The sequence below is a fragment of the Equus przewalskii genome, chromosome 9 (assembly GCF_037783145.1).
Source record: "Equus przewalskii isolate Varuska chromosome 9, EquPr2, whole genome shotgun sequence".
Taxonomy (NCBI): domain Eukaryota; kingdom Metazoa; phylum Chordata; class Mammalia; order Perissodactyla; family Equidae; genus Equus; species Equus przewalskii.
Window position 1 is genome coordinate 58,013,179 of NC_091839.1, and position 23,224 is coordinate 58,036,402.

A 23,224-nucleotide genomic window follows, 5' to 3' on the forward strand; every position below is an offset into this window, starting at 1 on the left:
TGGTAGATTCCTAAAAAAAATTCTACCTAATTAAAAAAAAATTGTACCTCATTTAAAACTCAGTGTTGCTGTGGATCTTGGTGAGTTTCTGCCTTCCCTGGTAGTTGTCCTGGGGCTTCCTGCCAGCATTCATTTCCAAATCAGGGACTTGTTAATTTCACTCTCATCCATTGGCATCTTGGTCTGTATTGGGTAACATTTTTTTCCCCCCAGTTGGTAGAATGAGAAGGAACTTACCTTTATTCACTAGTTATTTTTCAGTATAGTCTCATTAACAGCATTAATTTGCTATATATAAATATACCCATCATGCACATAAACAGTGGCCCACAGACTAAATTGTAAGCAAGATAATTTTTTTAAAGTAAACATTGAACTTTGAGCCCAAGTATTCTTCTGAATTTCTTTTTTGTTTCTTTAAAGATTTTATTTTTCCTTTTTCTCCCAAATCCCCCCAGTACGTTGTTGTGTATTTTTAGTTGTGGGTCCTTCTAGTTGTGGCATGTGGGATGTCACCTCAGCATGGCCTGATGAGCAGTGCCACATCCGTGCTCTGGATTTGAACCGGTGAAACCCTGGGCCGCCGAAGCATAGCACACAAACTTAACCACTCGGCCAAGGGGCCGGCCCCTCTTCTGAATTTCTTTAAAAGAATCATGACCAGATAGATCAGGTGTCTTATTTATGTAGTGCTGAGAACCCTCGAATGGGTATAAGAAAATATTGTGGGTCTGATTATTTTGAAGTTATCTTCAAGCTGATCCGGGTGTGAGTGTGGTTGCTTCGGCACGCTTGGGCTCTTCAGCTCCCGTTAGATAGCTTCCTGGGTGAGCTAGTATATGGAAATTCGTGGCCTAAATCAGGCCTTCTGTCTCCAACCCTGTCCAATAAAGGTAAGCTTACAGCCTTCTGTTTGAATAGATGCATGTCCTCCGCTGCGCTGAATTATCTAAATCAGTCCTGTTTAGTCTCCTCCCTTTGCAAGAAAGATCCTTATTTCAGGCGGAAAGTCTAGGTGATCTGCGGCATATTTTAGACTTTCCCGCATGCAACCTTCCTGTCAGTTGCTACGGTGAAATCTGGCAGTTGCCCGTTGGCATCATTTGGTAGATGCTCTTTGGGAGGAGGAGAAGGTTTGTTCTGATGGTTTCACAGTGAATGCTGTGACTTAGTTTGTGGGCAGTGAGTACTGAAGAAGTGCAGTACCATGCGTTAAATTAGGAAAGCTAACTTGTGGTGCTAGTGCAAACTACTATCTTCTAAGTTAATTTTGAAATAATTACTTAACAAATGAATTTTTTTTAATCAAAAATGACAATTCTCCTTTTTGGGATGCAGCCTTATCCACATCTGAGTTTTCTAATCAAATCAAGCACTGATGAATCGGTTTTAACTGTTAACACAGTGGAAATCCATCTGAATTTTTCTCTCTGGTTCCCGGTGTTGGCCCTGTCAATGTGAGCAGAGATAATTGTCACCTGACGTCTATTTGTGTTACCTGCCCTGAGATTTCCCTCCTTTGTCCGTCGACCACCAACATTGCGTTCTTCTTACTGGTCTGTTTTGTGTTCATCATTCTGCCTTAAAGAGGATCATAAAGCTTTCACACATTTTTTTCCAGCTTGTTACCTCATCCATCTGTGCTAGTCAAGAAGGAAGAGAAGAAAATAGCTCTATCTTGGTTTTATCATCTGCATCACATGATTTTTCGACTTTGAAAACTCATTTGTCAGTTTGGTTACTGGGAAGATAATTTCAGTTACTGGATACTCTGAGAGTTGCTTCTTCAATCTCCTCCCTCTTGCCTCATTAAAAAAAAAAATTAATGTTACTCAGCGATAAATTTTGTTTTTCTGGCACATGATTTCAAAGTTGAACTTTCAGATGATTTATTTGTGAGCAGTTAAAGCTCTTGCCTCAAGTGCCTAGTTATTAACTCTTCTGGAAAAAAAAAAAATAGCACACCTTGTTAGAAGAGTTTCCTGATACGACCTTCGGACTGTTACCGAGTCTTTGGCAAATGTGGGCACTTCCTTGATCAGGTAGCCATTTCTGACTTTTGAACCTGAGACAGCCAACGTTGGGTTGATCCTTTGCTCAGTCTCAGAGTCCAAGAGCCTCAGTTCTGCCTGTTGTTGAGGCTCCCAGCTGCTCTCCCATTCTTTTCTCTCTCTGTTTATGTCATTAGACATTATTTACAGGGGGCTTACTTCTCTCTTTCCCATCCACCTGTTAGTATCTCTCTGTGACCTTTTTCTTACATCAGTGCTTTTCAACCTTGGCTGCATTTGGGAATCAAACCCGGGAGCTTTGAAAAACACCCATGTTTAGGTCCCATCCTAAAACAATTAGGTTGGAATCTCTAGGTGTGGGCCTGGGCGTCTGTATTCTTTCAAGCTTCTGGGTAGTTACGATGTACAGTTAGGGCTGAGAGCCGTTGTCTTAAGAGAAATGAGAGAGATTTTGGCTGTGGAAGTTATCAACTATTTTAGTATTGACTTTTAGACCTATTTCCACCCTCTCCTCCGTAGGAAGATTACCAGTTGGAGTTTGCCCCCTGGAAGCTCCATATAAAAGGGAGTGTTGTCAAGTTGGCTTCTAAGACAAGGGCGTTATTGCTTAACGAACTCTGGGTAACTAGAATCTCCTCCTCTACTTTCTTTCGTATAAGTGAATGTGGTTTCTTTAAAGTTTCCAACTCTCAGTTGTTTTTCTAGTCTCCCCTGGACCCTAGTTAACTTATTTCTGAAGTTTTCAGGAATTCGTAAGAAAAGGTGGTGCTATTTCAAGTCATTGCATGAGACTTGAAAACTGAGACACATAGCTTACTCTCCCTCTTTTGTGCAGCCTATTCGGATACACTGCAGGGGGTTCTACTGTATTCTGATGCATCAAACTAGTGGTTCTCGAAGTGTGGTCTTCCGATCCGCAGCATCAGCATCACCTGAGTACCTGCTGGAAGTGCAGGTTCGTGGTCTCACCCCAGACTTACGAATCAGAAACTCTGGACCCAGTAATCTGCGTCGTAACAAGGCCTCCAGGTGATTCTGCTGCGAGCTGAAGTTTGCTACATTTCAACCGATACCACCACGAGATGGCTGTTCATCTTTTCCAATGCTTGTCAGGATTCTGAAACCAAGATGGTATGAGAATTTTGATTTCTGACTCCTCATCTGTCACCAGAGAAATTTCGGACTTAGCAATGACTCACTGCAGTGGTTCCCAGAGACCTAGCCCCTGGCGTATTGTAGGTTTCCCACAGATCCTTGTGCGGTGTAGCCTTCTGTACGGAGCAAGGGCACCCACCTCCCTCCTGGATAACAGTAAGGAAGGATGTGCTCAGGTGCAGAGTAAGCCGCGTGTTCATCCTAGTGCCTGTCTTGTGTTTAGGTTGGTTTCTTGTTGTTTTGTGAACTTTTCCCCTTACTTGTTTGTTTTGGACTTTTGGGAATGTTCCTAGCTTTAAGGCCAGCATCAGAGAGGGGAGTAGTCTCCCTGACTCACCCACAGACGGACATGGGACGTGTGGGAGAAAGATAAGATTAAAATGTGCTGGGTGTAATCAGGGTGCGATGGGGAGTGGAGTGAAGGGGACAGTGATGCAGCTTTCGTGGTGAGGTCAGAGCGGGGCGGTGGTGATGGCGTCCCTCTTGGCTCCGAGTCGTAAAAGGTGCACGGCCTCTCCCACCACACGGGGAAGCCAGGGAAAGATCAAAACAAGCTGTTGCTGCTGGTCAGTCTCTTTGGAGTCTGCCGTCCATTAAGCAGGGCCCCATGATCAGCCGTATCAAACATAGCTGATGGCTTTAGGAATATAAATAGTGCAGAGAACAGTGGGTTGGCCAGGACTTGGAAGTTCATTTCAGAACCTCTTAGCAGCTGCTTCAGAATGTTGCTTGAGATTCATAAATACTCTTCTATCTGCCACATAAAAAAGATAAAATGGGGCTAGCCTGGTGGCGGAGTGGTTAAGTTTGTGCACTCCGTTTCAGGGTCCCCAGATTCACGGGTTCATATCCTCGGCGTGGACCTACATACCACTCATTAAGCCATGCTGTGGTGGCATCCCATATACAAATAGAGGAAGGTTGGCAACAGATGTTAGCTCAGGGCCAATCTTCCTCACACACACACAAAAAAAACCCCCAAAAGACCAGGATTAGTTTGGATTACAAATTCTCCTGCTGTGTTAGTGGCATACCTTTTCTTACATGAAGCCCCCTCTGAGATGACACAGTGTGGGTGCCAGGCTTCAGAGAGGCAGTCATCTGGGGTTTCTTCTCAGGAATGGGGAGGGAAGTCACTTTCCTCAGAGGGTTTGTGCAGTGGTGGGGACAGCTGCACTGAGAGATTTCTGCCTGGGGCCGGGGTTTGGAGGAGAGTCCTAAATATTGTGCCATTAACGCTGTAAGCAGCATTCGCACCTGGCCTCCAGGAGACAGCACAGGGCTTTGAAGATCAGAAGTCAGTCAGGAGCAGCTTATGGGAACGTGGTGTGCTTGGGCCATTGAGATGCTTCCTGAAGCTGCCACCGCTCACAGATGAAATGTGTAAACACGTGTCAGTTCACTGTCATTTTGGTTTTCCAAAAGGATGGGCTGCTGCTGCTTGCGTATTTTGGGGACAGGGAGAGGGAGGTATCTTGGAAAAAAAATCTGGCATTAAGGATGCCTTTCCAGAGGAGTAAAAAGCCTTAAGGAACAATCAGGCTCTTATGAAGAAGCATGCCTGGCAGCAAGCAGTCTAGAAGACTTGGCTCCCAGTGCAAGGATCAGAGGGATCTGAGGCCTTGGCTCCTATGGCCTGGATCCGAAGATGGTAACAAGAGACACCTGTCTCTTGAAATCCCTCTTGATTTGATATCCTTGAAATCCCCTCTAGGAGGCTGGAGAGGAGGCCTTCGGTGTTGAAAAGAAGGTCCTGTCCCCAACTTCTACATAACACTGAATTGTAATTGAGGTTGGAAAGCTTTTATCCCCTCCCCCCAAAAAGGGCAAAAAACCCATTCTATCTTCAGTCTGCATTGGTGTGAATAGGTGTGATGTGTGCGGTCTGAGGTTTACTCATCGTTTTCACGTCTGTAACTAAAAGCTCCTGTTAATCGCGCATTTATTATGATCCAGACCCTGCTAAGAGCTTTGTGCATATTAGCTCTTCCTCTTTACAGATGAGGAAACTGAGGTACAGGATGGTTAAGTGACATGGCCAAGGCCACACAGGTGGTAAGTGACAGAGGGGGGATACCTGCATCAGTATGTCTCAGCTTTGACTAAATAAACTCCAATATCAATAATTTATCCAAGCTTTGGGGATCTTGATTTTATAATACTGTCTGAGACCTCACTGGGCTGTTCCTTCCTATCACATCTCTCATTTTGGTTTAAAAGAAGAGAAAGGAGGGGAGTTCGCATGATCTTCTGTTAAAATTAAGACATGTTCTACCTGGCTTGTCGCTCTTTCAGAACCCACGAAGAGCAGACTTGAGTGTTAGGCTGTAGAAAGCATTCGCATTGAGCAGAAAAGGCTTTTTAAGACTTGCCCTCCTGTGAAGTGTAATTATCCTCAGGGATGGGACTCTCCAAACTGCCTGTTTCCTCCAGGCTGCAAAGCAGATGTAAGTGATATTCCAAGAAGGGTGACCTGAGTCGTATTCTGCAGATTCGGAAATGAGACACAGAGGTGCTGTCACTCTGAACCGCGTCTAAACTTCCCTGTGGTCAGTGCTTTCCCTCTCGCCCTCTGCCCCTGGAGGTGGGAGTGGCCGCATCGTGCACCACCACTTGGTGAACAGCCACCTTGTGCTTGGCTTGGCTTCAGAAGCTAGTCGGACATTTGGTCTAGCTTTCATCCTTTCCTTTGAATCTGCTTCGCACTTTAAGGCCCAGAACATTGTGTGTGATGGTTTAGGATGGTGAACTGAAGTGAACCGATGTTGAATGATGGAAGCGTCAAGAGAAAGAGGCCATGTTGTGAAGGATGTGGGTGATTACTTGATTGGCATGCGTGACGGCCCAGTAAAAATACCTTGGCAGGAGCTGGAGGGTCATAGTTGTGTGATTTGTGATGAAATATTAGGGGCAACGATTGGGTTTAGGATGGTTAAGCCATTATGTAATTTCTTCAAAGAACGTTATCAAAGTACATACTCTCAGTTAAATGCCATCATTAGTGAGAATATTCTATAATTAAAATGCAAACAGTTTTCTTTCAGTCTTGGTCATGGAACCATCGGGACACTTTGGGGAGGAAAGTGAACCATAGCAGTTCTTATTCTGGAAGGAAAAAGAGGAAAGCACAGTTATTATGTGATTCTGGAATAGTAAAAAAGTAATAATGGTCTGTGTTTTGGTAGTGTCTTCCAAGGAGTTGAGAATTATGAATAAGTTTTGCTTTGTCAAAGTGGGAGAGGTATTCTGTCTGTAAACTAAATCTCCCGAAGTCCCCAGTGTTTGCGGGGCAAAGGAATGAGAGGAAAGAAATAGGACGCTGTAGGTGCCATCTTTCCCCCATTATCACGCTGTCATGAAAAATGATTTGCGACTTGCTGCCAAGGCTTTCTTAAAAGAACTTACTTGGTTGTCTGGTGTTTCTCATCTGCATGAAAAACAAAGTGTCTCCATTTTTTCTGAGATTAAAGCTTTCTCAATACTTTAAAATATAGGCTGCACACTCTCTAAGAGAAAGCCCTAAAAACAATGTAGGCTATTTTTGGAATATTATATGAATAGTTTTAACTATCATCTAGGGACTGAATATTTCCCTTGTACTCTTAACCCCTACAGAAAAAAGGGAGAAATCAACCTTCTTTCTTTGTTGGTTTGGCACAGGTCACTTATTCACTAGCCACTTCAGCAAGTGCCTACCAGCTGCTTTTAGATTAAGTATAGAGATCATCCAAAACGTCTTGCTTTCCAGATGTGGGCAGCAGGCCCAGCAGCCTTGTGACTTGTCCTAGAACTCGTGGTGAGTGGAAGTGAAGGTGAAGCCTGTGTTACAAAGTCTGAGATTCTGAGCCGGAGTTCTAGTTGTTAGAACTCAAAAACATCTCTTCTCAGTCATCGACTAATAATATTTTTAAAAGAGGTTGGGCTTTTTTAAATGAAAATTTTGCGTTCTGTGTGTAAACAGAGTGGTCCTAAAAGACCTAAAAGAAAATAAGCGAGCTGTTTGTAAGATCATGGGTTTATCTTGTTTAACTTAATAGCTTTTAGTTAGGTTTTCGTTATGTAGGTGGTGAGTGACTTTGCTAGAGGTGAGTGACTTTGCTAGAAGTGGTTAAGGAGTGGGGTTATTTCTTATTTGAGGAGACAGTTTTCAAGGCAGCCTTTTGTATTTTGTTTTCCCTTGCTTGCTGTAGATAAAGATGGGCAAGCCAAATCTGACCCAGAAGAAACAGTGCAGTCGGTCAGTCCACCCGCACTCCATGATTCACCACCTACGTTAGGTGTAACTGGCCCCACAGCTGCCAGCCCAGTACTCCTGACGCCTGGGAGCTGGACCACCTTCTCGGCAGCTCCACTTTATGTACCTGTAGTTCCCCTTCCATCTCATCTGGGCCCTGTTTCCTGAGGGATTTTCTAGGAGAAGGACTCATCTGAGAAACAAATTAATGCTAAATTGATGATGGAACCTCTGTGTTCTGGAACTGAATGCCCTGGATGTCATCTGATTTATCCCTCTATTTTCTGGATGAGGAAATGAAGGACGAGAGACATAAAGGGGCTTCCTGAAGGCACACAGCGAGGCCCCTCTTAGTCGTGAACTGGCTCCGTGGTCCCCACCACTCGTATGGTGGACACCCTGCCCGGCTGTCTCGTGAGAGTCTGAGAACATGCCGGTCCCTGCCTGGACACGCTCCTCACTTCAGACACCACTGCGTTATTCTCCAGGGAGGAACAAGGCTTTTTGTTTCCCTGTGGCCAGTGTGGAGGCATTCTGTGGAAATGTACCTGTGGGAGACTTCCTCAGGCGGCCGAGATGCTGCCTTATAAGCCTCCAGACCTTGAAGATTGCCTGGTGGCAGCCCATTAATCTGGAATGATGGGGCCTGAGCATTCTAAGTGGTTGTAACTTTGAGGGTTGTGACTGTGGGAAAGAGTTATACTCCATGTAATGTTTCCAAGAGTTAGTTACTCTGTGCCAGAGGAGTGGGCACAGTTAGCTGGATCAATGGCTTTAACTGGCAGCAGTTTGCTGCAAGAGAAATTCACAGTTCCACCAGTCTTAATGATGGGCAGCCCATATGTTAAACACTGTTTGGCAGACTTGATATATTTTATTGGGAATTAAGTCCCCAGAGCAGCTTTCTGTGACTATTAAAGTCTGATTGATAATGCTGGGCTCTTTTGTAGACATTGGAGAAGTTTGGTAGCGTTGGGAGTGAGCAATTTCTTTAGCTTTGGCACTGAGAGCAAAAGTGCCACTTCTGGTCACTTTTAACATTACCAGGAGATTTTGGTCTCGACACTGATTATTGAAAGGTTTGTGGTAAACGGGATTTCTAGTGCTCTGGTGAATTAATCTATATGTGTTTTCAAGGGGAACTGAGAATACAGCAAATTATCTGAATGAAACTCCTGAGAGTCAAGTTTTCTTGGTCACACAAATGGTTGGAAGTTCTGGTCCCTCAGCAGTGGGTTGGTGGCAGTGGTGCTAGATTCTGTAGCCTGGGCCATGGTCTAGGCCTAACCCCAGGGCTCACATGACACGGTCATTTGGGGACAGGGCATGAGAATGTGCTGGCTGGGCCGCAGCCATGATTATTCATTCATCTGCTTTCATTGAGCCCACGGGGTGATGGGTGGCGGACCGAGATGGATGCAGAAGAGGGCACTGCCTTTGATGAGCTTGCAGTGTAGTGGGTGACAGGGAGGTGTACACAGAAAGTTGCAGCATTTCTTGGGAGCCTACTGAGGAAGGCCCCTGTGGCCCAGAGTCTGTTTTGTCTGGAAAGAAGGGAAGGCTTGCTGAGCTGTGCATCCTGGTGTGCATTTCTGCCCATCTTTCATTATTTTCACGTCTGATAATGAAATTTCTGACAGTGCAATGTGTTGTTGCAGTTCATTTTCTTTTGATAAAAGTATTATAGTAATCAAAGAATTCCTTGCAGAACTTTTGCAACCCTCAAGGAAAAGTGATAAAACACAGACCCCGCTTGATAGATTGCAGGGTACGGGGAGGAGGGAGTCGTCCTTCCTTTGGCTTTGGCTTTGCGATTTGTTTGTGTAACGGTGCAAGAGTCCTGAGTCTGCTTTTTGTAAAGGAGATAACTTGGCTCATCCCTAACTCGCAGAGTGGTGGGTGAATTAATGAGTGGAAGGCACGTAATAATATGTGGCACTTATGTAGTCTTTTGATGATTTCACCTAGAATCGTGCCATCTGGAAACTTGCGTTTACTAGGACGCAGAGCCAATTTTGGATGATACTGGGTCCAATGTGTATTTAAAGCGGTTTAGATCTTCATTTGGCTAAAACCTAGGAGCTTGCAGACTAATAGAATAATAATAATGCTGGCTTTTCCTAAGGAGCCCTGAATCACCTCAGAAGCACTCTAATGGGAGCTAGGAGGCAGGGGTGGTGTTCTATTTCCTAGTGATTAAATTGAAATATGGTAGCCCGCACAGGGTCCCAGAGCAGTCCCTTTTGAAACGAGAAGTTGAATTCATGATCTGTGGCTTTGGCTCTTGCTTTGCTACCAAGCATTGCCGTCTGCAAAGTCCCCAAGCCGTGAAGAATCTCTGCCGTCTGTTTTCTCAGCTCCTGGGTGTCAGAGGTTTCCCACCTGGAGCTTAAGTTGCGCCGAAGGTGCCTAAATCTAAGCCCGACAGATCTCAAAGCGGGTCGGGGCTCACAGGCCCCTTGGCCTGGGGCCCAGCTGCTGACTGTGGAGTTTGGAGCCCATTTGTCTGTGGCTCCGTCCCCCTCCAGGAGGGCCCTGTGCGCTTCCTCAGCACCTCACAGAGTGAGGCTGGGCTCTTTTTCCCAGGTCAGCTGAGTGCCTCTGCAAGGTGTGCCCCTTGCTTTCCTCCAGTGTCGAGATGCCTTTTACCTCCCATTAGAGTGCTTGCGAGGCTCTTCAGGGAGCCTTAGAAGAAGCGGTCATTATTATTATTCTATTAGTCTACAGTCTCCTAGGTTTTAGCTAAATGAAAATCTAAACCACTTTTCAGTACACCTTGGACTCAGTATCATCCAAGATTGGCTTCCACCAAGCGAAGGGTGTGCTGTCCCAGGCTGCTGTGCCCTTCATCCTGGCTGCTGCCTTTATGCATCCTTCAAGGAAGACCGGTGAGGGGCACAGGCCGAAGTTCTGCTTCCACCTCATTCCCATCCCATGTGCTTGGCAGGTTCCTTGCTTTATGATAATAAAACCTCTAAAAACAACCCAGATCTGCCATTCCTGGATGGACTCAAGCCTACGGAAAAGCAAAGACCACTTTCCCCTAGAGATGTTAATTTCAGATTTGTGTTTGTTTGTGCTCCTCTTATACCACAGGGGCAACTTACAGAAATTTATGCCAGACGGAGGCTGAAACCTGAGAGTAAAGGACAGTATGGTGCTTGACAGGTGCTCGCGTTAGGCCACAGATTTGGCGCTTGAGTTTCATAGCAGCTGAAGCAAAAGGGGTACAGCTTCCTAGTTTGTAATTACCTTTAAATAAAAGCAGATCAGGGGCTGGCCCCGTGGCCGAGTGGTTAAGTTCGCGCACTCCACTGCAGGCGGCCCAGTGTTTCGTTGGTTCGAGTCCTGGGCGCGGACATGGCACTGCTCATCAAACCAAGCTGAAGCACCGTCCCACATGCCACAACTAGAAGGACCCACAACAAAGAATATACAGCTATGTACTGGGGGGCTTTGAGGAGAAAAAAGAAAAAAATATAATCTTTAAAAAAAAAAACAAAACAGATCAGTTTCACGGGAGAAGCATGGCTTTTCCTGTGACTGAGAAACTTTTTCTCCTAGGACATCATAAAGAGAACACTGATCTAAGAGGTGACGTTCTCATATTGGAAACGCGGTTCTCTAAGGTAATGAGCCAGTCCATTTGTTTGAGCGTTCTTTCCTCACTGGTGTGTTTCTGTCTGTCTATCCAGCCTTGTCAGTCCTTTTCTGACACACCAGGAGTTTGGTTGGGCGTGTATGGCTCCAGACTTAGGGAGTGACTAGGACTTACAGATGGAGTAGCATGGATCCGGTTCTTCGGGAAAGTTCTTAGAGCAGCCCATGGCCAGGAACGGGGACAGGTGGGAAACTGAGGCATCAGAAGAGTGGGACCGAAGACGAAAGTCTCGGTATAAGGAATTGCCTTTACGAAGAAGCACTAGCAGGGACTCAGCAGAAGGAGCGGGGGCCGAGGGGGATGCCAGGGAGCTGGTGTGTAGCTGCGGCTCGGCACAAGGGCTTTGGTGTCGTCCAGCCTCCAGCAGGACTCGGGATGTGAGACAAGACTGGTCCTCCTGATAGGCCTCAGGGAAGGGGCTGGGGCGTCCATAAGGAAGTTGTATCAACATTTATTGAGCACCTTCCTCACAGTAAACCTGAAGGTAAAGCTTATTCTTTTTTAATTGCTGAAGAAAATGGGGCTCAGAGCTGGGTCCAGCCTCTGATTGGTTCACGAGGAGTTCGGTGGACCCGGTGGACTGAGCTCACTCGGCTTCTGAGTGGCAGAGTGAATACAGACCCAGTCTGTCCACTCCGCCTCCTGGTTCCCCCTCCTGTGTCAGAGGTCTCTGTCGCTTAGAACAATTGCTCAAGGCTGGAATAGCCTCCAGGCGATAGAGGAAAGGATCCTAAGACTGCTTTTGTCTGGGTAGAACTCATCCCCAAACTGCTGGAGGGAGTGAGGTGGTTTCATTAAGGGGCATCAGAGGTGGGAATGGATGGGAGGGGGTGTGAGGCAGTGCTGGGAGCCTTGTGTGCCTGCCTCTGGGACGTATATTATGCCAGTTCATACAAAAATGTATATATGTGTACACACACACACACAGACCCCACAGTTTGCCTTTGAAGTGAAAGCTGTGGCCTCGTACTGTCCTTGTTTTTTCTCCCCTCCATTTTAGGCCGCTCCGTGTTCCTGCAAACAGACAAGGCATTGTTTAAAGTACAATGTACTCTCCTGCTTTTGCATTGTCATCAGAAACCCTTGACGAAATGTTTAATTTCTCTCTAAGGTTATCTGTACTTTAGGCAATTTGCCTGATGGTACATTTGGTTCTGGAACCTGGAACTTTGCTTTTGTCACCTGTGTCGTTGAATTAAGTCAGTCATAGGACACACAAGATATTTTTATAGAAAACTAAAGGATTTCAGCACTTTGAGATGACTCAGACCAGTGTTTCCAAACTAACATTAACTGGGACACATGCTAGAGAAGGGGGCCCCCTCTTCTCTTCTCCTCTGGCTTTTCCCTGGTCTGGCCTTCCTTCTTAATGCCCTCTGTTTGCAGTAAGGCAAAAGGGTCCTGCCTCCTAAGTGTAAGGTTCCACCTAAAAAGGAAGATAATTTTTAAGGCAACTTCAACAGAGTTAAAAGCTCTAAGTTCTTGTGACAATCTGCTAACCAGTTGCATTGCTTGTGACCTCATTAAGAATGTTTTATTTCATCATCTTTCAATTGATAAATTCAACAAAGATAAAAATGATAGGTGTGAGTTTCTTGGGTAAATTACTTTTGAACGATTCTTTAATATATTTAAAAATTCAATTTATGTTTTTCTCTGCACTTGGGCTTATTCTTTTTGCTAGTGAGCTGCTTCATTTGCATGGACCATTGACTGGATATAATATATACATATTTTTGGTCTAAACTATATAAAAAATTAAGATTTATGAAAAGATATGAACTGAGGTTGTACAATTACATTTCTTTAATTGATGAGCTGTTACATTTTAAAAAAATCAGATTTTAGCAATTGAGTTATAGTTAGCTTCTCAGGAATGTATTTGTTACACAAAATGGGATATGTGTGCATGGACACAGACCGAGCTTTCTCTGTTCCTGCCTCTGGTCAGGATTGCTTCTACTTTATATACCCAGTCTCTTCCTCTCTCCCCGCAAAGGCAGAGGCTGAGAAGAAAGTTAGAATATGAAGACATGAGTCAGGATGCAGTGTCCTGCTGACTGGGAAACAGTGGCCTGGGCCCCGCAGAGTATAGGAGGGTGGAGAGACAGAGGAAATCCAACTTGAGCAGGCCTTGCCCTCACAGGATGCTTTCTGCTCTGCTGGGATTATTTTCTGCAACTAGGCCAAAAAAACAGAAGAAAGCAAGAAAGAAAAGAGCACATAGTTGCTCCTGGTGTGACTGGAAAATGGAAAAGCTTCAAGGAATACTTAGAGTTTTTGGTAGAAAGTAATGACAGTATCTTAGTTCCTTAACGTTTATTAAGTAAACACAATATTGTAGGTTCTACAATAAGACATTTAAAAATGGACATTTCTGAGGATATTTCCTAAGACAAAATAGCCAAACCTGTGTCCTCTTCCTGTGGATCGTTCCACACGTAGCTGTTTTTGCCGTGTTCCAGCTTTACTTAACTTCTTCAGAAAATTATTGTTTTTGAAAATAAGAGAAAAAAATCTAAGTGGTAGAGAGAAATATAGGCTGTATTTAAACCGGCCCTTGTAATTTTTCCTGGTCACACGCAGCCCACATTTTGCAGCTCCGTGACGTAAGTGCCCCTTGACTGGGAGGCGGGAGTCCTGCCCGGGCCAGGCCTTGCCCACCCTGGGCCGCACGGCCGCATGCACGACCCGGATCCTTGTTTACTTCCTCTCCAAGTGTTGGGGACACTGAGTACTGAGAAGGACCGTTCGCCAGCCCTGTCATTCCTGACTGTCTTGGAAAGTGCTTCATCCGGGAGGCAGGCTTTTGTTCTTCGAGTGCAGGCATTGTTCCCCAGCCGGCGCCCTTTTCCAGACTCCAGTGCGGACTTGCAGGCCCACTCGCCTGCAGGCTAGCCCGGCGGTGGAACCTCAGCTGCAGCTGCTGTTAACTTGAAGAGCAGGAGGAGGAGTCAGGCAGGGGGTGGGTATTGCTGGAGCAGGGTGACTGGCTCTGCCATGACTAATATTTGGGAAAGCAGTGCTTTCTTTAGACGCTTATGGGAAATTTCAGGGACTTTTGGATTTTACAGTGTTGCCTAATGCGGATTCTGTTAAGACCCGCCTTCTGATTGCAAGGGTATGAAAAAACTGTTTCATACTGAATGTTACAGTCAAGCTGAAGTGATCCTTTGCACTTTCATGAATAATCAAAACAAAAGCACGTTGCCCAGCATGAAACTGTTGCAAAATCAAGTGGTATTTTTTTCTAAAGGGAACTTTCCACCCTCTAGGGATTTATTCTTCATCAAAGGATATCAGGTTCCATTCTTATCATAAAAACCTCTAAGCATTAGTATTCAGACAAAAACAGGCACATAGGTGTATAAGGTCAAATGTGAAGACTGCAACTCATTAACAGGATTTAATTTAAATCCCTTTTTTTTTGAGGGATAATACTCAGATTAGAGGAATGCAAAGAGGCAATAGAGACACAAAAGTACTTATTTAGAGACTGTAACAGCCAAGAATTGTGAATGGAGAATTGAGACCAATGCTTCTGTTCGAACTTTGGATGCCATGCTCACAAATTCTATTCTGGTTCAAAAAATATGCAAGTCTTCTCATTCTAGTCTTGGAATTATTGCTCTTTTATGAGACTCACATTACAGCTTTCGCACTGAAGGGAACATTAGAGCTCTTTCTAGGTCAGCTGCCTCATTCGGTGGAAGGAGCCGAGGCCCAGAACTTGGTGGTGGGCTCAGAGCACAAAGCCAGTTGGTTAGGCAGAGTGGTAGCAAATAGTCGTCTCCATCCAGGCCAATTCCTGTAGGAGGTGTGGCCGCCTGCGTTTGTGACTGTTATAAAGACTTGCCTGGGGCATGGATAGGGCACTGGGGGCTGAGAGTACAGAGATTTCCTTTTATTTCTGGGGCATTGTAGTTTCTCATTTCACAACTCAGGTGTAGCTGGGACTCACTGGGAGACCTTGGAGAACCTCTCTTTTCATGTTTATATGCAACAGTGGGATAAGCGTGGTCCATTTTCCTTCAGGATAAGCATGCCTGTTACAGACAGGCACCCGTCCTGAAGCTAAGTACCATGTGAGCATGTACTTTGTATCTGTTACAACAGTGTTTCCCAAATGGATACCCTGGAAACAGTAGTAGTCTTCGTGATTTGGGCAGTTAGGCTAAACAAAATTTGAATGGTATATTTATTTTCTTTTCTAAACAGGACTTCTGGGGCAATCCCACCTCAAAGGCAATCCCATCACATCCTTTTGGTGGTAGGGGAACTCAGGAGTCAGCATGAGATCCAAAATTCTGATTAATCAGGCAAAAGCAGAAGGAGCAGAATTAAATTAAACTGTAGCCCTGAAGTTCACTTTTCGGTCAGGCATTCAGGAAGCAGCACATGAAAATTTGCTTGGATACAGTTTCCTCATAGTTCTTCAGCAGCTTGAAATAACATTTTGAGCTGGCAGTAAACAGAAATCTCAGATTATCGTTTTCCTTTCATCCGATTGAGCAAGTTATTGTATGGGGAGGTGAAACAAGACAAAACTTTGTGTTCCTGAAGCAAAGATTTTGATATCTGCACTTGATAGGGTTACTGATAGGTTCCAGTTGCCTTGAAAGAAAGAAAGAATGGTATTCTTCAAAGGTTTTATGTGTGTGTTTTAAAGTTAACTATTGCCGCCTTTTTATTTTAAAGAAGTTTGGAAAATTGTGGTATCTTGATACAAGGGGAATACTAGTCAGCCATAAAGAGGAACAGACGCTGCTACAAAACAGGGCTGAATCACAAACATTCAGAAGAAGGGTCCGTACTGTTTGATTCCATTTATATGAAGTTCTAGAAATGGCAAAACTAACCCACAGCGACAGAAAGCAGATCAGCGATTGCCAGAGGCCATGGGGGTAGGAGGGGACAGACTGTAAAGAGCATAAGGGAACTTTCTGGGGAGATGAAAATGTTCTGTATCTTTATTGTGGTGGTGGTTACACTGATGTATACGTTTGCCAAAATTCATCTAACCATGTGCTTAAGTGGGTGCATCTTTTGGTATGTAAACTCTACCTTAATAAAGTTGATTTAAAAAGAAAAGAAAGTTTAGAAAAGGCTGTGATTGGTCTTCCTTTGTGTAACTTGAACAAATAGTACATTCTGGCCAGTTCTTAAGCTTTGTAAGCCAGGCCCTTTGCTTTCACCTTTCTTCACTGATTACTCAAGTCTTCTCATCTCTTTTACCTACCTCCTCCTGTTGGGATGTGAGCAACAGAAATTCTTTCCTTTCAGGAACTTACAGTCCTTGTTAGTAGGAAGCAAGAATGCATTTTAAATTCTCCTCAAATTATTGTTCAAGTAGGAGGTTCTGTAAGCACGGGTGGCTTTCTGGAATGGAAGTGTGGTGGAAGCACGAGTGTACGTGTGTGGGAAGAGGGTGTGCGTTCCTCAGATAATTGTGCCGTGGCTCCTCACACCTGTCTAAGCTTCTGTGTGACTACTGAAAGAAAGTGTCATGAATTTTGCTTCTGGCATTTGTCTGCCACAGCTGCAGCCTCGGGTTGCACATTTGTTGTGGTTTCGGAGTCTCTGAGAAGCCATTTGTTGAGAGGGCACTGAGAATGGTTCATGCGGGTAGTAATTCAGTGGGTAAACGGAGCAGGAGGGTTCTCAGTGCTTCCGTGGCTCTCCAGTCTTTGATCTCAATCCCAATCCCATCAGAAACCAGAGAGGGCATTTTTCTAGTGTGTCCGCCGAGAAATGGAAGCCTGCCTAGGAATGTATAATTTAGTGGGTAATTTGAACATCTCGGGATGGAGAATATTGTTGAGTGTTCCTTTTTAAAGTTCACGTCCTCCATGTATAGTCAGAGTTAGCTTCCAAGAGAGGACTAACTTGTTCTTAGTGGATCAAGTTAGCTGGATTTGCTACAAGCGTTTTTTCTTAGAAGGGAGGATTACGCGTTATAGTAACAAGATGTTCTTTTATTTCTTAGTTTATCAAAAGATGTTGATTGTGAAACAGGCTGTGCAGATATTTTAGATCTTACTGTTTTAAAATAGATGAGCTTGAAAGAGTGAGAAAAGGTTGTGTCAGAAGGTTAACTGTGTCTGAGGAAAGCTAAGTAATTCAGGCGGGGAGAAGGAAAAGTAAATATTTTTTCCTTTGCCGTGTATTTCTTTTGGACATCTTTTGATTTTGTGTTTGTGCTGTGTTTTTGTTAACTGCCTTTTTTTTAAAAAAAAAACAAAAACAAATGTGAACAGAGGAGAGATGGCACAAAGCATATGCTGGTATTCTTCCCTCTTTTTTGTTTCCCATCCCCAGGAAGTCGTTGGCAAGTTAATTTCAAGTGGAGGAAAAAGGGCAGCTTGAGATTTTTAGATTGATTTAAGCTGTATGTTTGTTTACAAAAAGATGAAAATAGGTGAAGTTTGTGAAACTTTGAAGAAGAAAGGCGAGTCCCTGTCTCCTGCTTCTCAGCAGAGTTGTGGGGTAGGAAAGGCTGGGTTTAGGCCCCTAAGGTTTAGCAGCCAAATAAAGAAAACAGGACTGTCAAGTTACTGGAGTTTTGGTTTCTTGTTAGTAGAATAAAGGAATGCAGAGGCCTCAGGAACCAGGGCCTCACCGTCCGAGTTCCCCAGGGCTTGCTGTAAGGCAGGAGGCCTTCAGCGCTCTGCCCTGCTTCCCATCTCAGCTGCATTTCCATCTTTGCTTTGGCCTCCCTCTCACCCGCCTTCTTCTTTGGCTTGGGCCATGTTGCTTTTGTGTTACTGCTTTCTAAACCCTAAGAATACATGTGGTGAATCTGAGCTCTGCCTCCCTGGTCGTGACCCCCGTCTTCCATGCCCCCCTCAGTCCCGTGGGCCTCTGGGTCTGATGTGTCACAGGGACGAATCTGTGTGGGTCAGGACAGTTGGGCCTCATCCCCAAATCTGGCTTTGTGGGATCTGGCAGGGCTCCAGCTCTTTCCGAACGGACTCCTGCTGCCCCTGTGCTGTGAGATGAGAAAGGGCTTCACCTGAGCAGAGTTGTGAGGGCAGCTCTCCCTTCCTTTATGTGCTTAGGGAAACCATTTCAGAACATGTGTCTTAGTGGTCTGTACGTGTCAGGGAAAATCCGTGGTTTTGGTGGAGATGTTCTTGATCCAAAGTATTTTTACGGTAGTTCCCCAAACACCACTAGCAAGAACTAAGAGTTCAGTTTATCCCCCTGGTATTTTAATGTTGTACTCAAAGAGAGTTTTTTTTTTTTTTTGGAGGCGTGACTTCCACCCTTCCCACTACCCCACAGCCGCCCCCAAGCAGCTGGGTTTTGCAAACCCTTGTCAAGCCACAAGTTGTTGAGGTCAGAAGCCTCCTGCCTGTTTTTGTTGAGTTTATGATAGACATGAGCCTATACTGTTTTTAGGTAATGAAGTGGAATGCAAATAGAGTTTTCAGGAATACTGGAATACTGGAAGTATTTCTGAAGAAGGAGGTAGAGTGAAAAATACTTTTCATTCTGTCCCCTCTCCAACTCTTCAGCTTAAGCTGAATTTAATGATATAGAAAAACTTTGGTGCTTATTGTATTGAATTCATTTCTCAAGCATAGCCATTGTTTTATATGAAAGACAATGTAAGTTTTTGTTATAAAAAAACTCAACAAAAGCTGTCGGGTACAGGAGACCCTTTTCCCCTTTGATTGAGATCATTTAAATAAGTGTTTATAGTTTCTGTGACTTTCATTATTGGGTGTTCTCTCTGTGTTAGAAATACGTGTTTCTGGAGGGGAGGCAAGTTTGTTAATACAGATCCTGAAGATTGGTTATTTACTCTAGAAGAGAAAGGAGTAATGAGTGCAGAAACTAAAGAATCTGCCTTCTCATGTGTCCCATTCATAAGACTTTAGGATAAAACTAGCTTTTCTGTTTACAGTAGTTGCTGTCTGAGGGAGCTTTCTGTGTACACATGGAGTCATAGTGCCTTCTCTAAGACAGACCACATGTTATGAAGGGCCTCTGGTGTTAACATGCCAAGCTGCCATTTTGTCTTGTTAGTGATGACCTTCCTGATTCTGCTGGAAATTGACTTTGCATTAATGGATCAAGTATAGGATATTTTGAGATTCCAGTAAAATAAATATTTTAATGGTGGCAGCCCTGTTTGCCATCATTCTGTCAGATTCTGCCTAGACCCTGCTTCTTTCCTCCTTTCTTTTTTCTTATACTTGCTATCCTTATTTTTTCTTCCTAGAATCTTCCCTTACTTTGAAAAATGCCCCCCAAACTATAATCTGTCAGGATGTATTATTTTACCCTAAAGGTCAAATGCTTTATTTTCTCTATTTCTCCTCCCCATTCCATTATCCCTTAGCATTAAAAACATTTTTATAGTATAATTTTTCCTATTATTTTTGATTCTGAGGAGTAATCGACCCCTTTGAGATCTTTGTTCTGCCTATCCCCAGAAAAATGTGGTTACATAAGACTTTTTGTATGTGATTTGCATATGATTTCAGGGGCTTAGGGATGCTCTGAATCCCATCCATGGACTCCTGGTTAATACCCTACATTTTTTTTTAAAAAATTGCCCAAAGTGGGAATATGGACTCAAATATAGGGGAAAAAAACCAGCCATGTCCAGAAAACTTGCAAAGTTACACGTTGATGAGGGATGAACATGTCAAGTATGTTTCGTCAGCAGGGAAGGAGAATGTGAAGGGGCGGGAAGGTGTAAGCAGGAGATGGAAATCAGAGAGAGGAGCACTGAGAAGGGGCCTCTAGGGGAAAGAGGGAGGTAAATGTGCACCTACCCACAGGCAAAATTATAGGGAGTTTGAGAGAATCTAGAACACTAGCCTAATCACACATTTTATTTCAAAAAAGGATCTTTGGTTTAATGTGTTGGGAAGAATACTTAATATACTAAATATCACCCTTTCGGGGCCTCAAGACGCATATCAGCAGATTGAAGTCCCTGAGAAGTCCTGCAGTAAAGCAACCCGTTTTGCATGGTTTAACCTGGCCTATCCCAAATGGTTTTAAGTCCAAGGGATGCTTTTTTTGCAGAAAACAGTTAGCAGCAGAACACATTTTGGGAAATGAAACGCTGGACTAGATAAATTAGTACTTTCTAACTCTTTGGAGTCTGAGGTGTTGATGATATCCTGAACCACAAGAAACAGAGAAAATCCCAAAGGATTAGAGAGAATTCTCCTCTGGAGTTGGCAGCAGCTAAGTGGGAACAGAGCTAGGTCTTGCATTTGTGTGTTCACTTATCCTAAAGGGAAAGTGCTGGAATGCGAGAGATGCCGTTGTTGAGAAAGAGACAGCTTACAGGTTGTGTCAGTTACAGACACAGGCTCAGAGTTGAGTCCAAGGCTAGATGAGAAAGAGAGAGCTAGACCTGAGAGTGTCCAGTTGGGCCATCAGAAACAGTGTTACCCTGGAGATTTACTCTTTCAACTTCTCTGTCCCCGTTAAATCCTAAGCCCACCAGGCTGAGAATAGGCAATAGGTTTAGGCACAAAATAATTGCTTGTGATTCTGAACGTAGAAGGCATTTTCTTTTCAGCTGTGAGGATGCTCATTTAAGAGAAGTTGCTTTCTTATTAAACAACATGATTGTGCTGTTTTTAATTGGATCAGGACATCTCCATTGCTGCCTTGTGGTATTCCTACCCCTTCTGGATAATGACTATATGAAATTATAGATCCCGCGGGCTAACTTTCAGCTACCGTACAGGGCAAAGAGGCACTTTGATTCCACTGTGCACGGTTATCAGTCCTCTGAGCCTAGCGTCCTCTTGGTTAGGGAGCCCATGTTTTAATATGTTCCAAGGATTTTTTTTTTTTTTTTAAACGCAGATATTCTGCGCTGTTAATAGGCTTTGGTGGCTCATACTCTAGACCTGAATGTGGCGGGGTCCAGCCACAGCGTGTGTGGTAGCCAGAGAGCTATTTCAGGAACAAACCTCATGTTTCCTCTAATTTTTAATAAGCACGTAGGGCTGCCTGACTCCTGAGCTGTGTCACAGAGTCCATCACAGGCCACCTGCTACAGGTCCAGAGAGGTGCTAACATTAGCGTTCATGCTTTGGTTTTTTTAAATTAGTGATGCTTCTTCCTGTGCTGAAATGACTTATCCTCGGCCATGTTTGTTAAATAACCTCCTCTAAACCCATCAGTTCGAAGCGAGGATTTGTGAACATTCAGACTAAAGCAAGCAAGAAAACACTTAGTAAAAAAAATAAAAGCATACTTCCTCTCATGGAGTTTTGAGGTTCCCAGTTATTTGGTGGGGTTTGTCTTCCTTTAAGGATCCGGTTCCCATGCAGTTTATAATATATGATGTTGTATATTAGGTTCTCTCTGCTTCACCCCTTGCTTCCTTCCTCAGGACCCTCCCCTCATCCGTCTCCCCCAGTTGAGGGAGGGGAAACCCCGCGTGCTTCGCTCAGTTTGAAGAGTCTTTCTGCCCTAGAATTGTGTTCTGCGGTAGTTTCTTCATCTTCCCTTGAGTCACCTCAGCGTGGAGGAGAAATGGATTGGCTCAATTCTGCTGACTTGTTGCTACCCAGCTCTGCTGATATGGATGTTTGTAGGGTGGGGATGACAGGGGATTACCAAGCAGTTGCTGGGTGATAAACTGAGCTGAGGCAACTACAAGCAGGATGCACAGAAAAGAGCCACTGGGACACACTGACCCATTGCTCTGAACCAGCCGCCTGTGCTGAGGCCTGCTGGGAACCAGGGGAAAAAATCTAGAGCTTTCTCTTGAGCACAGTTGTTAAGTACAACATGAGTCAGAAGAATAATTCCAGAAGGTTTGGGGCTGTCCAGATTTGGTGGGGGAGCGGGGGGAGGAGAGGAGGGAGGAGTGTAACACATTTTATGGTGATTGACTTACTGGAAATTCACCATTATGGAAACAGACATTTAGGGAAAGAACTGTGAATGTGTTCTGGGAAGGCTCCCATTCATGGAGTTGGTTTGGCAGGCAAATGGCTTCCAGGAATGCCAACCAGATTTATGTAGCAAGATGTGGACAGTTGAAAGTCTCTCTTCTTGTTACTGCAACCTGGTGGTGGTTGCAGACTTCTGACCTAGGGCAGGCCCTCTGTCTCCACACATGACCCTCCACCTCGTTCACTCTTGGCTTCTCATGATGGCCAGGAAGGAATTTCTCTAATTCTCATCTGTCTTTTTTCTTTCTCTCTCCCTTTTGTTTTTAGATGCAATTAATAAAAAGATTACTAAGAGTTGTTATATGAGAAACTTGTGATGTAAACCGAGTTCATTCGAAAATTGGATGAGAGCTGTTTGCTTCTTCCTAGATGAGAATAACCTTGTGAGAACTTTTGTTTGTTTGTTTTTATTTTTATTTTTTTATTTTTTTATTGAGTTAATGATAGGTTACAAACTTGTAAAATTTCAGTTGTACATTATTGATTGTCAGTCGTGTTGCAGGTGTACCACTCCACCCCCTGTGCCCACCCCCCACCCCACCTCTCCCCTGGTAGCCACCAATCTGGAGAACAACTTTTTTATTCCCTGTCCTGCATCTTCCTTTTGCCCTGTTATTATTCCACTTAATGAGTAAATGACTCTTCTGAATTGAAACAGGTTCGGGAATGTTCTTTAAAAACATACCTTTTTTAATGGGGATTTGCTTTTAGGACAGGGCATTTTTATACAAAAGAGAAAAATAGAATCCAGCTAGGTACTAACTAGGTTGCTTATTCTAGGACCAAAAAATATATTAATTTCTATACATCTGTATGCTCTCAGCCATGCCTGGAATAGTGTGTGTGTGTGTGTGTGTGTGTGTGTGTGTGTGTGTGTATCACAACTATAGTTTGTGGATTTATGTTTTGAATACAGTTATTTCTTCTTTGAATGGCATTCAATATTTGATTTAGGAAGCAACATGAATAGTTTAAGATTATAGGCTTTCCATAATGCTTCTTGTAATGACCTTCCACACAATATATGCCTTGCCCTGGAACTTTGATGGGAATATTGTGTTGCCCTGAAGATGCTTCTGGTCTTTTCCCTCGTAATCAGCCACAGATGGCTTTCCCAAGTTCCATGTGCCAGCTTTTGATTGCATTTCAGTGGATTTAGTTTTCTAAAACCCTTCTCCCATCCTCCTTTTAAAAAAACCCCAAAACTTAGTCCATTAAAATC

At 44.1% G+C, this 23,224-nt stretch overlaps 1 protein-coding gene across 6 annotated transcripts in view; it reads left to right on the forward strand.

Annotated features, from left to right (window-relative positions):
- FOXO3 (forkhead box O3) overlaps positions 1-23,224 on the forward strand; it is a 120,900-nt gene that overhangs the window by 15,533 nt on the left and 82,143 nt on the right. Inside the window, exon 3 of one of the 6 annotated variants that reach the window (XR_011522584.1) lies at positions 10,966-11,030. The exons of 4 other annotated variants lie outside the window; for them this stretch is intronic. The gene's annotated coding sequence lies outside the window, so the exon portion shown is untranslated. Of the gene's footprint in view, positions 1-10,965; positions 11,031-23,224 lie in introns of those variants that run through there. One more of the 6 variants, XM_008520630.2, reaches the window with a different exon arrangement.